Raw genomic sequence first — 19,055 nt, forward strand, 5'->3', positions numbered from 1 at the left:
AGGCAATTCCATGGGGCCCTGCAGGCTCACACACATTTACAGCTACTAAGCGGGAGGTGAATAAAGGCCGGAGAGGAAGCCAGACAGGATTTGCTTCTTTTGCTTGCACCACAATGCAGTGCTGAAAGAGGAGGAATCTACATAAAAACGCCTTCCTGGCAACGCCCAAATGCCCTCCTGCCATGCAGATAAACACTGGCAGCGGCAGCAAGTGCATGCCCACAGCCACCCCTTGTTCCTTCACACCTTGTATCAGCTTTAATCCAGTCCTGTGCTGCCTGCTGAGCAGCACTGAACAACACTGCCTGGGCCCAGGCTTTTATCTCTGAGGCAGGCCCCATTATGATGTCAGAAAGCTGGCTCTGGAATCCTGAGGGCTCCACTATGACACGTGCAAAGTTCCGTCTGAACTTTATATAAGACTGTGAGGCTCAGTCAGTCACTCAGTGTTGCCTGAGAGGGCAACACTGCAACAGCCGGCCGCCAGGCTGTCTTTTTTTTGCACATTTATTTGCCTCCAGGAGGCCACAAGAGGGAGACAAGGGACTGCAAAATGGAAAATAGGCATCCACCAACTTTACAGACAACTTCTCTTTGCTCCTACAACCTCCATCCTTGCACAGTTTGTTATTCTTCCAGGTAACATAGTAACAAATCCAAATTGCTGCTCTCTTTGTAGGCAAGCAAGGGTTTGTTGCAACTGCAATTCTTACTTCTTCTTGAAATGTAGGGACGACAGTACATTCCATCACATCCACCTAGTGTACACAGGTAGGTCCATTGTGGCGGGTAGGCGGCTGGCTGCTTTAATGGCTGTTTGCTGTTCCCCTACTCCACTCCACTCCACTATTTGACTGTGGTGCTGCATCAATCAGTGGCTGGCTCAGGTGCAGCTCTTTAACTTACCTAGGAGGGAGGGAGGGAGGGCGGAGAGAAGACAAGGAAGGTGAATGAGCTGTTCCAATGTGAAATGCCGGAAACACAGAAACACAGAAGACACACACACACACACACACAACAAGAGGTGGCAATGTATTCATTAATTGCATTTAATAAATGAGCTCATTATCACACATGACTGTACAAATGCATTGTCCAACAGGTGTTGAAATAATGGGATTAAAAGGGGAGATCCCTTCAGAAAGACAGAAACAATGGCAAAGAGAAAAAACACTTTTGGAATCTGATTTTAGTCAACACATAAGGGAAGGGTGCACCGGTCCTGGAAATACTGCAATACCAGGTCAATGCGTGGAGTGGACAGAGCAAGCTCTATTTCCATCTCCCTGTTCTAAAAATCCATTTAATATATGGTCCCCAGATAGGGGACGTATCAGATATTAAACTGATAAGAACAGATTTTTTTGATTGAAAAATGCTTTATTGACAATCAATCGTCATCATACAAACATTACTGCGACGCAGCGCAAGCCATGAAGCAGCAAATAATAAATAATAACAGTCGTCAAACATAACATGACAGTATAATACACAGTACAGGCTAGCCTATGCTATACATTACACCACCTGCTACACTAACATTCTTGCATTCACTAAAGCCAAACAACAAAGCATTACAGACAAGTGATGGGATAGGGGAGTGGGTAGGAGGGGGTAGGGAAGGGGGAAATCACAGGCCCGAAGCTTTATTGAAAGACAACACACAAGAAGGGAGAGTGGGGGGAAGGGGAGTATCAGTCCTCTTCCTCATCGACGTCCGGGCTGTCCCAGGTGGAATAGTCTCTGAGCAGGCTGTGGATCAGCCTGCGGCAGTCCTGGACGGACACACTCTCTCTCCGCAAAATCAGACGGTTTCTGGCAAACCATATAGCGTCCTTAAAGCAGTTCATAAGGCGCCAGGCTTCCTGGATTGCTCCATCCGTGGTGTTCCCAGGAAATAGTCCATAAAGTACCGAGCGGTACGACAGTCTGTTCCTGGGTACTGAGTCCTTGAGTTCATGTTCCAAGGCTTTCAACAGACCCTGTGCAAAGGGGCACTGCCAGAAAATGTGCAAAGATGTTTCCTCCGTGAAGGGGCACCTGGGGCAGTACCGGGTCTTGCACAGGTTGCGGGCATGCATGAATGACCTAAGAGGCAGTCCTCCCTGGATGGCCATCCATGAAATGTCCTTGTGCCCGTTGGTCAACCTGCCAGATGACACGTTAGTCCAAACAGTCTCCAACGTGTCGGCATGAAGCCCTGGAACAAACTCCAGTGAGTCCTTTGCTCTGATGTGCTTGTGGATCGTCTTAGGTTTCCACAAGTCGGGCTTAAGACCCTCCAGTTGATGCTCCCTCACAAACCGGACAACATCTCCGTAGAACCAGGGAGCGTGCCAGTTGTAAGGGAAGGAGCTGTCCCACTTGTCCCAGCCAAAACCTCGCCAGAGGGGAAGGAGGAAGTAGCGGGACATGGCCTTGCCCGCAGAGCCGTTTGCTGTCCTCAGAGTCCTACGAACACAGTCACATGCAAAAGCGATCCGCAGCAGAGTGGGAATGTCGGGTATACCCTTCCCACCTTTGCGGGGCTCCTTGTACATAACAGTCCGCTTTACTCTGTCCATTTTCGAGCCCCAGATGAAGCGAAACACAGTCCTGGTAATGGCCCTCGAGACCGTTGCAAGAGGGGGCCATGCCTGTGCAGTGTATTGTAGCACAGGCAAGACTTCGTTACGCAGGACCATTGCTTTGCCCTCAATAGTGAGTTGTCTGAGGCTCCACAGTCCGATCCTTTGGTTGACTTTGGCCAAGCGTTCTTCCCACGACTTTAGGGCTGCACCTTCCTTACCGAACCAGACTCCCAGAATTTTGATGAAGTCCGGCTTGATAGTAAAAGGGAAGGAGGCAGGAGAAGGCAGGTACCACTTTCCGAAGAGCATGGCTTCCGACTTCCCGCAGTTGACTTTTGCCCCTGAAGCGCGTCTGAACTCCTCGCAGGTCTGGACGAGTGCAGTCACCGAACTCTGGTCAGCGCAGAAGACGGTCACGTCGTCCATGTACAGCGAGCATTTGACCTCGAAGTGTCCTGGACCTGGTGCGGTGATCCCTCTGATCTCTCCATTCCGCCGGATAGCCTCTGCGAAGAGCTCTATAACACAAACAAAAAGGAGAGGTGAAAGAGGACAGCCTTGTCTAACCCCAGATGATACAGGAAAGGGGTCAGTCTTCCAGCCGTTCACCAGCACCGAGCTGTAAATGTCGCAATACATCAGGTTAACATACAAACAGAACAACCTGCCAAGCCGCAGCCTACGCAGAGCCTTACCCATGAATTCGTGAGAGACCCGGTCAAAAGCCTTCTCCTGATCCAGACTGACCAGGGCCGCGTGTGTACGGCGGCTTTGCATGTAATGCACCGTGTCCCTCACCAGGGCAAGACTGTCGGCCACCCTACGGCCAGGAATGCCGCAGGTTTGGTCCGATCCGATGGTCTGTCCGATGACAACCTTCAGTCTGTTGGTCAATACTTTGGCGAGGATCTTGTAGTCCACGTTCAGGAGAGAGATGGGACGCCAGTTTTTCAGGTCACATCTCTCCCCCTTCCGCTTATACAAGATCGTGATCATGCCTTCTCTCAAGGACGGTGGCATTCTACCCTCCACCACCATCTCCTCATAGAGCTCCAGCAGGTCCGGACAGATCAAGTCCCCCAGCGCTACATAGAGCTCTGCTGGGAGACCATCACTGCCCGGGGTCCTGCCGGGTCTGAAGGATTTAGCGGCAGAGAGCAGTTCCTCCACCGTCAGGGGTACGTCCATAGCCTCCGTACCTGCAGGATCAAGATGATTAGTGATACCTGACAGGAATTTATCGGCGGCTTCGGGGTCAGTGGTTTTCCGGGAGTAGAGGCTTCGGTAGTAGTCTGTGACGACTCCCATCACCTCCTTCTTCCCAGAATGCATGTTTCCGGTCTCATCTCGGAGTTCCTTCAGGGGCGTGTGGCCGGCATGGAGTTTCCTGAAAAAGAACGAGTTACATTTCTCACCCTTCTCCAGGTTCTCCACCTTGGAACGAAAGACAATTCGCTTGGATTCCTCCTCAAAGTGCCCTTTCAGGCCCTTTTTGGCTTCCTCCAGCTCCTTCCTGACGTCCCAGCCACATTGAAGGAGGTCTTGCAGGGATCGCAGCTGACGCTGCATCTCTCTGAAGTCTCTCTTCCTCTCACACGCCTGTTGGCGACTTTTTGCCTGAAAGAAACAACGAAATTCAACTTTAACATATTCCCACCAGTCACAGGTTTTGTCAAAGAAAACTTTATCATTCCTCCAAACAATATAGGCGTCTCTAAGTTCCGCCAGTACCTCCTCTCTTTCCAGCAGGGCACAATTCAGCTTCCAGGAGCCAGGGCCGGGAGGAAAACCGTGGCCGATGGCACCCTGGAAGAGAATGGCCCTGTGGTCAGAGAAGAAGCAGGGGACCATGGAGTGCCCATGCTGCTTGACTGCCCGGGAGGTGAACACAAAGTCAATCCGAGAACGAAGTGAGCCATCGGGTCGGCTCCATGAATAGTTCACAGAGCCGATCCCCATGGAGCCCACAACGTCCTGCAAGGATGCTTCGGTTACCATCTCGATAAGCAGTTTGGAACTGACATCCAGCTTGATTGAAGTGCCGGAACTTCGTCCATCCTCTTCGATGGGGCAGTTGAAGTCCCCGGCCATCACCACTGCCCTAGTGGTGGCGAGCTGGGTCCGCAGGGTCCGGAATAGTTCCAGGCGCTCAGCCTTCATAGGGGGGGCGTACACGTTGATGAGCCTAATCGGCTCTCCTGCCCAGGAACCGTCTACGACCAACAAGCGGCCGCAGGCGAGCTCCTGGACAGAGTCAACAGTAAATACGCCTCCCCTAATCAGGATGGCAACCCCTGCAGACTTACAGTCGCCCCCACCAGACCAGTAGGACGGGCCATGGGTCCACTGCCTGGCCAGATGATGGTATGACCTGGAAGAGGGGAGAGTACATTCCTGCAGCATAAATACATCACTCGACTGCTTGGAAAGAAAAGTTAGCACCATCTGACATCTAGTCCTATCTCTAACACTCCTCACATTGAGGCTAAAGATGTTAAGTTTAGCAGCCATGGGGGAGAATAAAGAAGGTTAGTGCAAACGATACACCTTAGTTACCAGTCCGGTCGGGCGGATCCTCCTCGCCTGGCGGGTCCGAAAGATCCAGCAGGCCCTCTGACAGAAATTGTTCCAGGATTGTAGCCACCTGGATGTCTGTTGTGAAGTCGATGACCTCAGGTTCAGACACGAGTTCCTCCACCATCTGCTCCATTTCCTCCTGCTGCGCAAGGGAGTCTTCGCAGATTTCCACGACTTGTCGCTTTGAGGACTCAGCCGCTGGGCTGTCCCTCACCTTTCTCTTCCTCTGGATGGCACCTGAGGAGACAAGAGGGGGAAAATCCTCCAGGGAGAGGACTCCAGCAGCTGGAGGGGAAGATGTTAGTGCTGCTGGAGCTGGGGAGAAGGGAGGCTGGGTTGGGAGAGGTGCAGGTGACAGGACCACTGAGATGGGTGGGTAGGAGAAGGTGAGAGCCTCAGTGGGGGTGACAGGGGTTGGGGACGGGGGGGTGGGGAGGGCCGGGCGAGGGAGGGTGGGAAGGGTAGGGCGAGGGAGGGCCGGGAGGCGGGGGGGAGGGGCTGTCGTCTTCTTACCATCCTTCTTATTCCCGGTCTTCTGCGCCGCTGGAGCTCTGGTTGGGGCGGGGTTCCCTCTGGCCGGAGCTCTCGCCGCTACAGTTGCCCAGGATCGATCCCTCTTCGGGCAGTCCTTGTAAGAGTGGGCTGCTTGTCCGCAGAGGTTGCACATTGTCCGTTTCGGGCAGTCTTTGGTCTCGTGTCCTGTTACCCGGCAGTTCTTGCAGGCGTCCTCCTTGCAGTCCTTCACCGAATGACCCTTCTTGCTGCATCTCCTGCAGATCTGCGGCATGTCCGGGTAGTAGATGAGGCCGTAGGAGTTGCCCAGCGAGAATGACTGGGGCAGGTGCTGGAGGCCGTCTTCCGCGCTCGAATCCTTGTTCAGTCGGACGATTACCGACCACTTGCCAGTCCAGAAGCCGAGTCCGTTCAGGATGTGGGTGGGTTCCCTCACCACTGTGCAGAACCGCTTCAGGAGCGTGGTGATGTCTTTGCCGGGGGTGTGTGGGTTCCGCATTGAGACCGTCACCCGCCTTTCCTCTCTTTGGACAGGGCAGTTGCCCACAAAGCGAGAGAAAGGGGATTCAGGCCTCGCCGCTTTCACCATCTCCCAGTACCTTCTGCAGATGTTGATCGAAGCGAAGGTCACGAAGAACATCCCGGTCATGAAGGCCTGGATGCTGATGGTCTCCGGCTTAGCGAAGCCCTGGTCCAGGAGCATCTTCTGGCAGAACACTTCTTCCGTCATGTCCGGCACTCTCCCGTCCACCTCCTTCAGCTTCAGGGCCACCGTCTGCTTCATCCAGGGCTCCAGGGTTGGAGCAGCCTGGTTCGGCTTCCTGGTGGCCTGTTGGCTTGAGGAGGCTTCAGGAGGAGATGTCCTGGCCTGGGTCGGCTCACCTGGTCCATCAGCCTTCTTCTTCTGGGTGGCAGGGTTGCTGGTTGAGGCCATGGCTTCTTCCAGCTGTTCCTGTCGCTTGGGGAGGATCTTCGATAGCTCTTTCCCGAAGGGGGCGGAGCTATGCAAATCTTCTCCTTGCTGGCCGAGGTTCTTCCACGAAATTTCTTCCGCAGCGGTTCCTCGTCGAGCTTCTTCTTCTGCGGCCGAGCTTCTTCGAAGATCCCCTTCAGCAGCGGCTCTTCTCCGAAGTTCTCCTTCTTCTTCCCGGCAGCGATCTCCCGGAGCTTCTTCCCCGATGGCGGCTTCTCCCTTCTGGATCGTCGTCTTCGCTGGTTCTTCTCCGCAGTTCGTCGCCGGCTTCGTCTGGAACGCTCTTGGATCGCTAAGCTAGTGTTTATAGCCCCCAGTGGTTCTCCGAGCTATCTATCCTTACAAGGACTGATAAGAACAGATACTACACTTGATCTTAGCCAAAAGGCCGAGAAGCGATAACCCGAGCGGCCCTTGCCTTGCCCGAGCCTGTCCCATACTGCTGTTCACCCCTTGCAGCGATTCAGCCTACTCCTAGGCAATTCCATGGGGCCCTGCAGGCTCACACACATTTACAGCTACTAAGCGGGAGGTGAATAAAGGCCGGAGAGGAAGCCAGACAGGATTTGCTTCTTTTGCTTGCACCACAATGCAGTGCTGAAAGAGGAGGAATCTACATAAAAACGCCTTCCTGGCAACGCCCAAATGCCCTCCTGCCATGCAGATAAACACTGGCAGCGGCAGCAAGTGCATGCCCACAGCCACCCCTTGTTCCTTCACACCTTGTATCAGCTTTAATCCAGTCCTGTGCTGCCTGCTGAGCAGCACTGAACAACACTGCCTGGGCCCAGGCTTTTATCTCTGAGGCAGGCCCCATTATGATGTCAGAAAGCTGGCTCTGGAATCCTGAGGGCTCCACTATGACACGTGCAAAGTTCCGTCTGAACTTTATATAAGACTGTGAGGCTCAGTCAGTCACTCAGTGTTGCCTGAGAGGGCAACACTGCAACAGCCGGCCGCCAGGCTGTCTTTTTTTTGCACATTTATTTGCCTCCAGGAGGCCACAAGAGGGAGACAAGGGACTGCAAAATGGAAAATAGGCATCCACCAACTTTACAGACAACTTCTCTTTGCTCCTACAACCTCCATCCTTGCACAGTTTGTTATTCTTCCAGGTAACATAGTAACAAATCCAAATTGCTGCTCTCTTTGTAGGCAAGCAAGGGTTTGTTGCAACTGCAATTCTTACTTCTTCTTGAAATGTAGGGACGACAGTACATTCCATCACATCCACCTAGTGTACACAGGTAGGTCCATTGTGGCGGGTAGGCGGCTGGCTGCTTTAATGGCTGTTTGCTGTTCCCCTACTCCACTCCACTCCACTATTTGACTGTGGTGCTGCATCAATCAGTGGCTGGCTCAGGTGCAGCTCTTTAACTTACCTAGGAGGGAGGGAGGGAGGGCGGAGAGAAGACAAGGAAGGTGAATGAGCTGTTCCAATGTGAAATGCCGGAAACACAGAAACACAGAAGACACACACACACACACACACAACAAGAGGTGGCAATGTATTCATTAATTGCATTTAATAAATGAGCTCATTATCACACATGACTGTACAAATGCATTGTCCAACAGGTGTTGAAATAATGGGATTAAAAGGGGAGATCCCTTCAGAAAGACAGAAACAATGGCAAAGAGAAAAAACACTTTTGGAATCTGATTTTAGTCAACACATAAGGGAAGGGTGCACCGGTCCTGGAAATACTGCAATACCAGGTCAATGCGTGGAGTGGACAGAGCAAGCTCTATTTCCATCTCCCTGTTCTAAAAATCCATTTAATATATGGTCCCCAGATAGGGGACGTATCAGATATTAAACTGATAAGAACAGATACTACACTTGATCTTAGCCAAAAGGCCGAGAAGCGATAACCCGAGCGGCCCTTGCCTTGCCCGAGCCTGTCCCATACTGCTGTTCACCCCTTGCAGCGATTCAGCCTACTCCTAGGCAATTCCATGGGGCCCTGCAGGCTCACACACATTTACAGCTACTAAGCGGGAGGTGAATAAAGGCCGGAGAGGAAGCCAGACAGGATTTGCTTCTTTTGCTTGCACCACAATGCAGTGCTGAAAGAGGAGGAATCTACATAAAAACGCCTTCCTGGCAACGCCCAAATGCCCTCCTGCCATGCAGATAAACACTGGCAGCGGCAGCAAGTGCATGCCCACAGCCACCCCTTGTTCCTTCACACCTTGTATCAGCTTTAATCCAGTCCTGTGCTGCCTGCTGAGCAGCACTGAACAACACTGCCTGGGCCCAGGCTTTTATCTCTGAGGCAGGCCCCATTATGATGTCAGAAAGCTGGCTCTGGAATCCTGAGGGCTCCACTATGACACGTGCAAAGTTCCGTCTGAACTTTATATAAGACTGTGAGGCTCAGTCAGTCACTCAGTGTTGCCTGAGAGGGCAACACTGCAACAGCCGGCCGCCAGGCTGTCTTTTTTTTGCACATTTATTTGCCTCCAGGAGGCCACAAGAGGGAGACAAGGGACTGCAAAATGGAAAATAGGCATCCACCAACTTTACAGACAACTTCTCTTTGCTCCTACAACCTCCATCCTTGCACAGTTTGTTATTCTTCCAGGTAACATAGTAACAAATCCAAATTGCTGCTCTCTTTGTAGGCAAGCAAGGGTTTGTTGCAACTGCAATTCTTACTTCTTCTTGAAATGTAGGGACGACAGTACATTCCATCACATCCACCTAGTGTACACAGGTAGGTCCATTGTGGCGGGTAGGCGGCTGGCTGCTTTAATGGCTGTTTGCTGTTCCCCTACTCCACTCCACTCCACTATTTGACTGTGGTGCTGCATCAATCAGTGGCTGGCTCAGGTGCAGCTCTTTAACTTACCTAGGAGGGAGGGAGGGAGGGCGGAGAGAAGACAAGGAAGGTGAATGAGCTGTTCCAATGTGAAATGCCGGAAACACAGAAACACAGAAGACACACACACACACACACACAACAAGAGGTGGCAATGTATTCATTAATTGCATTTAATAAATGAGCTCATTATCACACATGACTGTACAAATGCATTGTCCAACAGGTGTTGAAATAATGGGATTAAAAGGGGAGATCCCTTCAGAAAGACAGAAACAATGGCAAAGAGAAAAAACACTTTTGGAATCTGATTTTAGTCAACACATAAGGGAAGGGTGCACCGGTCCTGGAAATACTGCAATACCAGGTCAATGCGTGGAGTGGACAGAGCAAGCTCTATTTCCATCTCCCTGTTCTAAAAATCCATTTAATATATGGTCCCCAGATAGGGGACGTATCAGATATTAAACTGATAAGAACAGATTTTTTTTTTTTTTTTTTTTTTTTTTTTTTTTTTTTTTTTTTTTTTTTTTTTTTTTTTTTTTTCTTTTTTTTTTTTTTCTTTTTTTCTTTTTTTTTTTACTCAGATCACAAGTCTCAAAACTTAAAATCACCATCTTTTTCTCTTCACAGATCTCAAGACTCACATCATCATCGTAAAAGGTAAGTATATTTATACATTATTTCCCCCTAAATATCTATTCTACACTCCCATTACAGAATTCCATTTCTTTTGCTTCCATTTTTCTTCTGCTTTCTCTATTCCTAGTTCTTTCTTTTCTTTCCAAAAATAGATAAATAAATAATTTAGGCTTAGACGTATGCAATCATCAACAGTTAAAGCATCCCTTTTAAATAGTAAAATATTCCTGGACCTCCATAGCGCCATTTTAACTGATGCTAAGATCAGCCAAACTATTTGAAACTCATTTTCCCCGATTCCAATTCCATAAAATATCAAGTTAAAATTAAAATAGTTAACTTTACTCACCATGCTCACCAACTTACTTATCTTTTTCCACACTTTTTGTGCAAAATCACAATTCCAGAAAACATGCATTGTGGTTTCATCATCAATACAACCACTTCTAGGACATTGGCTATTCCGATTCAGTCGTCTTTTATATTGGAAATCCTTTGTTGGTAAACAATCCTTTATCATACACCATAATAGATCTTTGTGATCATTAGACAAACAAAGATGGTTAACACATTTCCAAATGTTTTTAACTACCTGGGGAGTAAACCGTTCAATCGGGCTGCAAATGGTTCTACCCTCTAAGACTTTTAATATTTTTTTATGATTAATAAGAACCTCTTTTCCTTCTTCTGCCAGATTGAACTCTCTTATAATTTTCTCTAAGATTAAATAGTACTCTGGAGGCAACCACCTATATGGTCTCTTTAGATCTATATTGATCCATTTATACTTCCTTATGAAAAAACCAAAATTATATATTACAAAGGCTCTCAACTTTGATTCAGGTCCACATAGGATACTAATACACTGTGATAAATACTTACAAAATAAAAACTGTCTAAGATCAGGGAAACCCTTACCACCATTTCCTTTCGATTTATATAACTCTACTCTCCTTACTCTCTCCATTTTTGAACCCCAAAAGAAATTAAAACATACCTTAATAATTCTTTTCATCATAATGTTTGAGGGCATAAAAACAGCAGATACATATAAAATCAGAGGCAATAGAACTTGTTTAATCACTAAGATTTTCCCTTCCATTGATAGGCACCTTAGTTTCCAAAAATCCACCTTCTTTTTAACCCTTTCCAAGAGAGATTCCCAATTTTTTATACTTCCACAGTTTTGTGAGAAATGAATACCTAGAATTTTCATATCTACTACACTTAATAATTTACATTCCCTTTCCAACTTAAGATTCCCTATCAATAAAACCCCTGATTTTTCCCAGTTTATTTTAAAACCAGATGCACCATTAAACCATTCAACTACTCGTAATACCCTATTAAACCCTCTCAAACTTCTAACTAAAACCGTAATGTCATCCATATATGCCACAATTTTAACTCGCTCATTTTTATTCCCTGGTATAAAAACACCATCAATAACTTTATCCCTTCTTATTGCACATAAAAGTGGTTCCACGGCACAAATAAAGAGTATTGGCGACAAAGGACACCCTTGCTTCACTCCACAATTCATTTTAACCTTTTCCGATAAAAAGCCATTCACTGAAATTTTACTGAAACAACTAGAATATAAACTCTTAATACACTTAATAAACATATCAGGACAACCAAGCTTTTTTAAAACCTGAAATAAAAACAAATGGGAAATTCTATCATATGCTTTTTCGAAATCTAATGAGATCAATGCCAAATCCTGATCACGATCTTTAAAATCCCATAATACATCTCTAATCAAGAGTAATGAATCTGTAATTTTTCTCCCTGGCACAGCACATGTCTGATCCTCCTCAATTACCGATGAAATTACTTTTTTCAAACGATTAGCAAATAATTTTGCATAAATTTTATAATCCATGTTTAGTAACGTTATAGGCCTCCAATTCTTTATCATTTCTTTATCCCCTTTCTTAAAAAGTAAAACAATTAACCCTTCAGACCATGATATTGGCATTTTAAAAGAGGATAGCACCCTAAAAATGATATCACAAAAATCCACACCCACCAACTTCCAAAAGACCCTATAGAACTCTATCGGTAAACCATCCAAACCAGGTGTTTTCCCATTTGAAAAGCTATTAACAGTATTATAAATTTCATTTTCAGTAAAATCTTCAGATAAAAGACCTATTTCTTCTTTATTAAAATTTTTATCTAGTTGATTGATAAAGTGGTCCCTTAAAGAACCATCACTCTTTTTTTCAGAAAATAAGTTATCATAAAACTCATGTGCCTTTTTCAATTTACCTTCCAAAACCACCTCTCCCTCCAACTTGTCAATATAATCTCTCTTATTGATGATTTTTTTAAAGAAGAACTTTGAGCATTTTTCATCACATTCCAAAATTTTTACTCTCGAATTAAATATGATTTCCCTTCCTTTTTCATACAAACTTCTATTAATTTGGCTTTTAATGCCTTCAATCTCATCATCCATCATTACACCACTCTTTTTCAAGACATAAAAACACTGGAGTTTCGTATTTAGAGATTCATATAATTCCACTCTCTCTCTCGCCTTTCTTTTACTAATACGAATGAAAAATGTTTTGATCTGAGATTTTGCGAACTCCCACCATTCAAAAACATCCTTAAAACTGCTTTTCCTACACTGCAACTTTTTATAGAATGAACCAAATTCCGATTTTACGTTCTCATCTTCTAATAGTTTTGTATTCAATTTCCAATGTGAAGATTTTTTGCTTTCCATTCTCTCACATTCTAACGTACATTTGATCAATCTATGATCGGAAAAACAGTTAAAATCAGTTTTAAAAGATAACCCTTTAAAATGCTCTGATACAAAAAAATAGTCTATTCTAGACCTAGAGTTTTTCCTACTCCATGTAAATTCATCTTCTTTCTTTTTGCCACATATTTCCCACATATCTTTTAAATTACTTGATGAGAGAATTCCTTTTAGGCATGATACTGAACCATCTTTCTTATTTTCCAGATGGCAGTTAAAGTCTCCTCCAATTATAATAGGGTCCGAACCTGTAAGGAACAACTGCAGAATTTCAAAGAGCTGGATTCTCTTACTCTTCTCTGTGTATCCATACACACAGAAACATTTGATTTTTTTATTAGTCTTCTTCACTTCTATCATCATTATCCTCCCCGGATAAATCTCTTGAATTTTCTCCACTTTCCACTCCTTACTACATAAAAAACCTACTCCATCGCTCTTTTGCTCATTACCTCCTGAAAAAAAGGCTTTTCCTTTCCAATATTTTTTATAGAACTCATAACACATACTTTTCTCTATATTACATTCTTGTAAAAAAATGAAATCATAAGCTTCATTATTAAAAAAGTCATATAAAGCAACTCTCTTTTTTGAATTTTTTAACCCCTGAACATTCAGGGAAGCTATACTGATCATCTTTTAATGACAATTCCAGGGCTATCTCCCCCGCCCTCATCAGTGGTAGAAGGATACTCGTTTATCCTCAAAGCCTCCGAACTAACAGAGCTTAAGGGTGACACGACTTCCAAAATTTCTATCACTCTTCTTTTTTCACCACTAATATTTCCACGTTTCGCCTCTGCTTCATCATCTAAACATCTTTTCAAATTACCTAATGTCGTTTCCATTACCTCTTCAGTAAGGCCCTCCTCTTCCACAGGACTATCTGAAGGGGTTTCCCTCACTACAGTGATACCTTCTGTTTGTCCAGATCCCCCAGCTTCAGATCCCTGGGTTACCACTACTTCAGGTATTTTTTCCACTTTTTCTTTTACTTTTTTCTTTTCCTCTTTTTCCTTCCTAATTTCTTTTTTCTCTTGCCTCTTTTCTTTTCCCTCTCGTCTCTTCTCCTTTCTCTCCTTCTCCTTCCTCTCTTTCTCCGTAGACTCTCTTTCCTCCTCCTGAACCTCCTCCTGAACCTCCTCCTGAACCTCCTCCATTACCTCTTCAACTTGCTGTGGTTCAGGTATTTCTTCCATACGTTTTGGACAATCTGCCTCTTGATGAATACTCATCGGGCAGTCCATACAGCGTTTACAGTTATCATCACTGTGGCCGTATTTCTTGCAACTTCTGCAATAGGGAGGCATCCCTGAAAAAAATAAATATCCTCTACTACGATTTATAAACACCACAGGCGGGGGCCTACAGACTCCTCCTTCTTCCTGTGGATCTTTTTTAAACGTAGCATAATATACTCGCTTTCCATTCCACACTCCGAAATCCGTCATCCCATGTTGCTTTAGGGAGAGTTTTTCACAAAAATTCCAGAGGTATGATTCCACCTCTTGGTCCGTTATAAATGGACTATACATTTGTATGGTTAACAATTTTGCCTGAAATTGAAACAATGGGGCAATTTTTATCCCCTTAAAAACATCTCGCCCCTTATTAGCTTCATAAAGGGTGTATGCCTTTTCGCATAATGCATTTGTTTCCAAAGTCACATCATAAATTCCCCTAGAGAAGAAGGTTTGTATACAAAAGAAGTTCTTCTTCTCCAATTCCATAACCGGTATTAGTATTTTGTCATAAAGGTACCTTAGATTTTTTTCTTGTCGGACTTCTGGGGACACGAAGAACCGAATAGTATCCTTTAAGCCATACTTATCATCAAAGAAGTCAGGCCGATTATCCTGAAATCCTCGCCATTCTCCTGGTGTTCTCCTTCCATAAGCCATATTCCAACGAATTTCTTCTTCCTCCACAGCACGAAAAAAAGCCCTTGAAAAGAGCTCGATCGCCTCCTGATTCCAATGGAAAACACGAAATCCACACGTCCAGCGAAAGAATCCCTCCACGAATAGGTTCCAGATCCTCCAAAGAAAAAGGCACACCAGCTTTCAGCCACCCCTCAATAGCAGCAGTTCGGTCCGAAAACCGAAAAGGCCGAGCAGGTAGGTTTCCACCAGTGCACCTTGCCCTCTGACTTCAACCCACTACAGATCGAAGCCAAAAGGCCGAGAAGCGATAACCCGAGCGGCCCTTGCCTTGCCCGAGCCTGTCCCATACTGCTGTTCACCCCTTGCAGCGATTCAGCCTACTCCTAGGCAATTCCATGGGGCCCTGCAGGCTCACACACATTTACAGCTACTAAGCGGGAGGGAGGTGAATAAAGGCCGGAGAGGAAGCCAGACAGGATTTGCTTCTTTTGCTTGCACCACAATGCAGTGCTGAAAGAGGAGGAATCTACATAAAAACGCCTTCCTGGCAACGCCCAAATGCCCTCCTGCCATGCAGATAAACACTGGCAGCGGCAGCAAGTGCATGCCCACAGCCACCCCTTGTTCCTTCACACCTTGTATCAGCTTTAATCCAGTCCTGTGCTGCCTGCTGAGCAGCACTGAACAACACTGCCTGGGCCCAGGCTTTTATCTCTGAGGCAGGCCCCATTATGATGTCAGAAAGCTGGCTCTGGAATCCTGAGGGCTCCACTATGACACGTGCAAAGTTCCGTCTGAACTTTATATAAGACTGTGAGGCTCAGTCAGTCACTCAGTGTTGCCTGAGAGGGCAACACTGCAACAGCCGGCCGCCAGGCTGTCTTTTTTTTGCACATTTATTTGCCTCCAGGAGGCCACAAGAGGGAGACAAGGGACTGCAAAATGGAAAATAGGCATCCACCAACTTTACAGACAACTTCTCTTTGCTCCTACAACCTCCATCCTTGCACAGTTTGTTATTCTTCCAGGTAACATAGTAACAAATCCAAATTGCTGCTCTCTTTGTAGGCAAGCAAGGGTTTGTTGCAACTGCAATTCTTACTTCTTCTTGAAATGTAGGGACGACAGTACATTCCATCACATCCACCTAGTGTACACAGGTAGGTCCATTGTGGCGGGTAGGCGGCTGGCTGCTTTAATGGCTGTTTGCTGTTCCCCTACTCCACTCCACTCCACTATTTGACTGTGGTGCTGCATCAATCAGTGGCTGGCTCAGGTGCAGCTCTTTAACTTACCTAGGAGGGAGGGAGGGAGGGCGGAGAGAAGACAAGGAAGGTGAATGAGCTGTTCCAATGTGAAATGCCGGAAACACAGAAACACAGAAGACACACACACACACACACACAACAAGAGGTGGCAATGTATTCATTAATTGCATTTAATAAATGAGCTCATTATCACACATGACTGTACAAATGCATTGTCCAACAGGTGTTGAAATAATGGGATTAAAAGGGGAGATCCCTTCAGAAAGACAGAAACAATGGCAAAGAGAAAAAACACTTTTGGAATCTGATTTTAGTCAACACATAAGGGAAGGGTGCACCGGTCCTGGAAATACTGCAATACCAGGTCAATGCGTGGAGTGGACAGAGCAAGCTCTATTTCCATCTCCCTGTTCTAAAAATCCATTTAATATATGGTCCCCAGATAGGGGACGTATCAGATATTAAACTGATAAGAACAGATACTACACTTGATCTTAGCCAAAAGGCCGAGAAGCGATAACCCGAGCGGCCCTTGCCTTGCCCGAGCCTGTCCCATACTGCTGTTCACCCCTTGCAGCGATTCAGCCTACTCCTAGGCAATTCCATGGGGCCCTGCAGGCTCACACACATTTACAGCTACTAAGCGGGAGGTGAATAAAGGCCGGAGAGGAAGCCAGACAGGATTTGCTTCTTTTGCTTGCACCACAATGCAGTGCTGAAAGAGGAGGAATCTACATAAAAACGCCTTCCTGGCAACGCCCAAATGCCCTCCTGCCATGCAGATAAACACTGGCAGCGGCAGCAAGTGCATGCCCACAGCCACCCCTTGTTCCTTCACACCTTGTATCAGCTTTAATCCAGTCCTGTGCTGCCTGCTGAGCAGCACTGAACAACACTGCCTGGGCCCAGGCTTTTATCTCTGAGGCAGGCCCCATTATGATGTCAGAAAGCTGGCTCTGGAATCCTGAGGGCTCCACTATGACACGTGCAAAGTTCCGTCTGAACTTTATATAAGACTGTGAGGCTCAGTCAGTCACTCAGTGTTGCCTGAGAGGGCAACACTGCAACAGCCGGCCGCCAGGCTGTCTTTTTTTTGCACATTTATTTGCCTCCAGGAGGCCACAAGAGGGAGACAAGGGACTGCAAAATGGAAAATAGGCATCCACCAACTTTACAGACAACTTCTCTTTGCTCCTACAACCTCCATCCTTGCACAGTTTGTTATTCTTCCAGGTAACATAGTAACAAATCCAAATTGCTGCTCTCTTTGTAGGCAAGCAAGGGTTTGTTGCAACTGCAATTCTTACTTCTTCTTGAAATGTAGGGACGACAGTACATTCCATCACATCCACCTAGTGTACACAGGTAGGTCCATTGTGGCGGGTAGGCGGCTGGCTGCTTTAATGGCTGTTTGCTGTTCCCCTACTCCACTCCACTCCACTATTTGACTGTGGTGCTGCATCAATCAGTGGCTGGCTCAGGTGCAGCTCTTTAACTTACCTAGGAGGGAGGGAGGGAGGGCGGAGAGAAGACAAGGAAGGTGAATGAGCTGTTCCAATGTGAAATGCCGGAAACACAGAAACACAGAAGACACACACACACACACACACAACAAGAGGTGGCAATGTATTCATTAATTGCATTTAATAAATGAGCTCATTATCACACATGACTGTACAAATGCATTGTCCAACAGGTGTTGAAATAATGGGATTAAAAGGGGAGATCCCTTCAGAAAGACAGAAACAATGGCAAAGAGAAAAAACACTTTTGGAATCTGATTTTAGTCAACACATAAGGGAAGGGTGCACCGGTCCTGGAAATACTGCAATACCAGGTCAATGCGTGGAGTGGACAGAGCAAGCTCTATTTCCATCTCCCTGTTCTAAAAATCCATTTAATATATGGTCCCCAGATAGGGGACGTATCAGATATTAAACTGATAAGAACAGATACTACACTTGATCTTAGCCAAAAGGCCGAGAAGCGATAACCCGAGCGGCCCTTGCCTTGCCCGAGCCTGTCCCATACTGCTGTTCACCCCTTGCAGCGATTCAGCCTACTCCTAGGCAATTCCATGGGGCCCTGCAGGCTCACACACATTTACAGCTACTAAGCGGGAGGTGAATAAAGGCCGGAGAGGAAGCCAGACAGGATTTGCTTCTTTTGCTTGCACCACAATGCAGTGCTGAAAGAGGAGGAATCTACATAAAAACGCCTTCCTGGCAACGCCCAAATGCCCTCCTGCCATGCAGATAAACACTGGCAGCGGCAGCAAGTGCATGCCCACAGCCACCCCTTGTTCCTTCACACCTTGTATCAGCTTTAATCCAGTCCTGTGCTGCCTGCTGAGCAGCACTGAACAACACTGCCTGGGCCCAGGCTTTTATCTCTGAGGCAGGCCCCATTATGATGTCAGAAAGCTGGCTCTGGAATCCTGAGGGCTCCACTATGACACGTGCAAAGTTCCGTCTGAACTTTATATAAGACTGTGAGGCTCAGTCAGTCACTCAGTGTTGCCTGAGAGGGCAACACTGCAACAGCCGGCCGCCAGGCTGTCTTTTTTTTGCACATTTATTTGCCTCCAGGAGGCCACAAGAGGGAGACAAGGGACTGCAAAATGGAAAATAGGCATCCACCAACTTTACAGACAACTTCTCTTTGCTCCTACAACCTCCATCCTTGCACAGTTTGTTATTCTTCCAGGTAACATAGTAACAAATCCAAATTGCTGCTCTCTTTGTAGGCAAGCAAGGGTTTGTTGCAACTGCAATTCTTACTTCTTCTTGAAATGTAGGGACGACAGTACATTCCATCACATCCACCTAGTGTACACAGGTAGGTCCATTGTGGCGGGTAGGCGGCTGGCTGCTTTAATGGCTGTTTGCTGTTCCCCTACTCCACTCCACTCCACTATTTGACTGTGGTGCTGCATCAATCAGTGGCTGGCTCAGGTGCAGCTCTTTAACTTACCTAGGAGGGAGGGAGGGAGGGCGGAGAGAAGACAAGGAAGGTGAATGAGCTGTTC

At 46.6% G+C, this 19,055-nt stretch overlaps 3 non-coding genes and 3 pseudogenes across 3 annotated transcripts; all 6 read right to left on the minus strand.

Moving 5' to 3' along the window:
* Nucleotides 1-1,206: 1,206 nt before the first annotated feature.
* On the minus strand, nucleotides 1,207-1,382 carry LOC142729263 (U2 spliceosomal RNA; annotated as a pseudogene).
* A 5,549-nt stretch (nucleotides 1,383-6,931) lies between these two features.
* On the minus strand, nucleotides 6,932-7,033 carry LOC142729216 (U2 spliceosomal RNA; annotated as a pseudogene).
* Nucleotides 7,034-8,315: 1,282 nt separating this feature from the next.
* LOC142729240 (U2 spliceosomal RNA) lies at nucleotides 8,316-8,506 on the minus strand. Its single transcript, XR_012878084.1, has one exon. It is a non-coding gene; the product is annotated as a U2 spliceosomal RNA (small nuclear RNA).
* Nucleotides 8,507-9,788: 1,282 nt separating this feature from the next.
* On the minus strand, nucleotides 9,789-9,959 carry LOC142729207 (U2 spliceosomal RNA; annotated as a pseudogene).
* Nucleotides 9,960-16,354: 6,395 nt separating this feature from the next.
* Nucleotides 16,355-16,545, minus strand: LOC142729241 (U2 spliceosomal RNA). The gene has a single exon (XR_012878085.1). It is a non-coding gene; the product is annotated as a U2 spliceosomal RNA (small nuclear RNA).
* Nucleotides 16,546-17,827: 1,282 nt separating this feature from the next.
* LOC142729242 (U2 spliceosomal RNA) lies at nucleotides 17,828-18,018 on the minus strand. Its single transcript, XR_012878086.1, has one exon. It is a non-coding gene; the product is annotated as a U2 spliceosomal RNA (small nuclear RNA).
* Between the last annotated feature and the right edge of the window lie 1,037 nt (nucleotides 18,019-19,055).

This window comes from Rhinoderma darwinii, unplaced genomic scaffold (genome assembly GCF_050947455.1).
Source record: "Rhinoderma darwinii isolate aRhiDar2 unplaced genomic scaffold, aRhiDar2.hap1 Scaffold_716, whole genome shotgun sequence".
Lineage (NCBI taxonomy): Eukaryota > Metazoa > Chordata > Amphibia > Anura > Rhinodermatidae > Rhinoderma > Rhinoderma darwinii.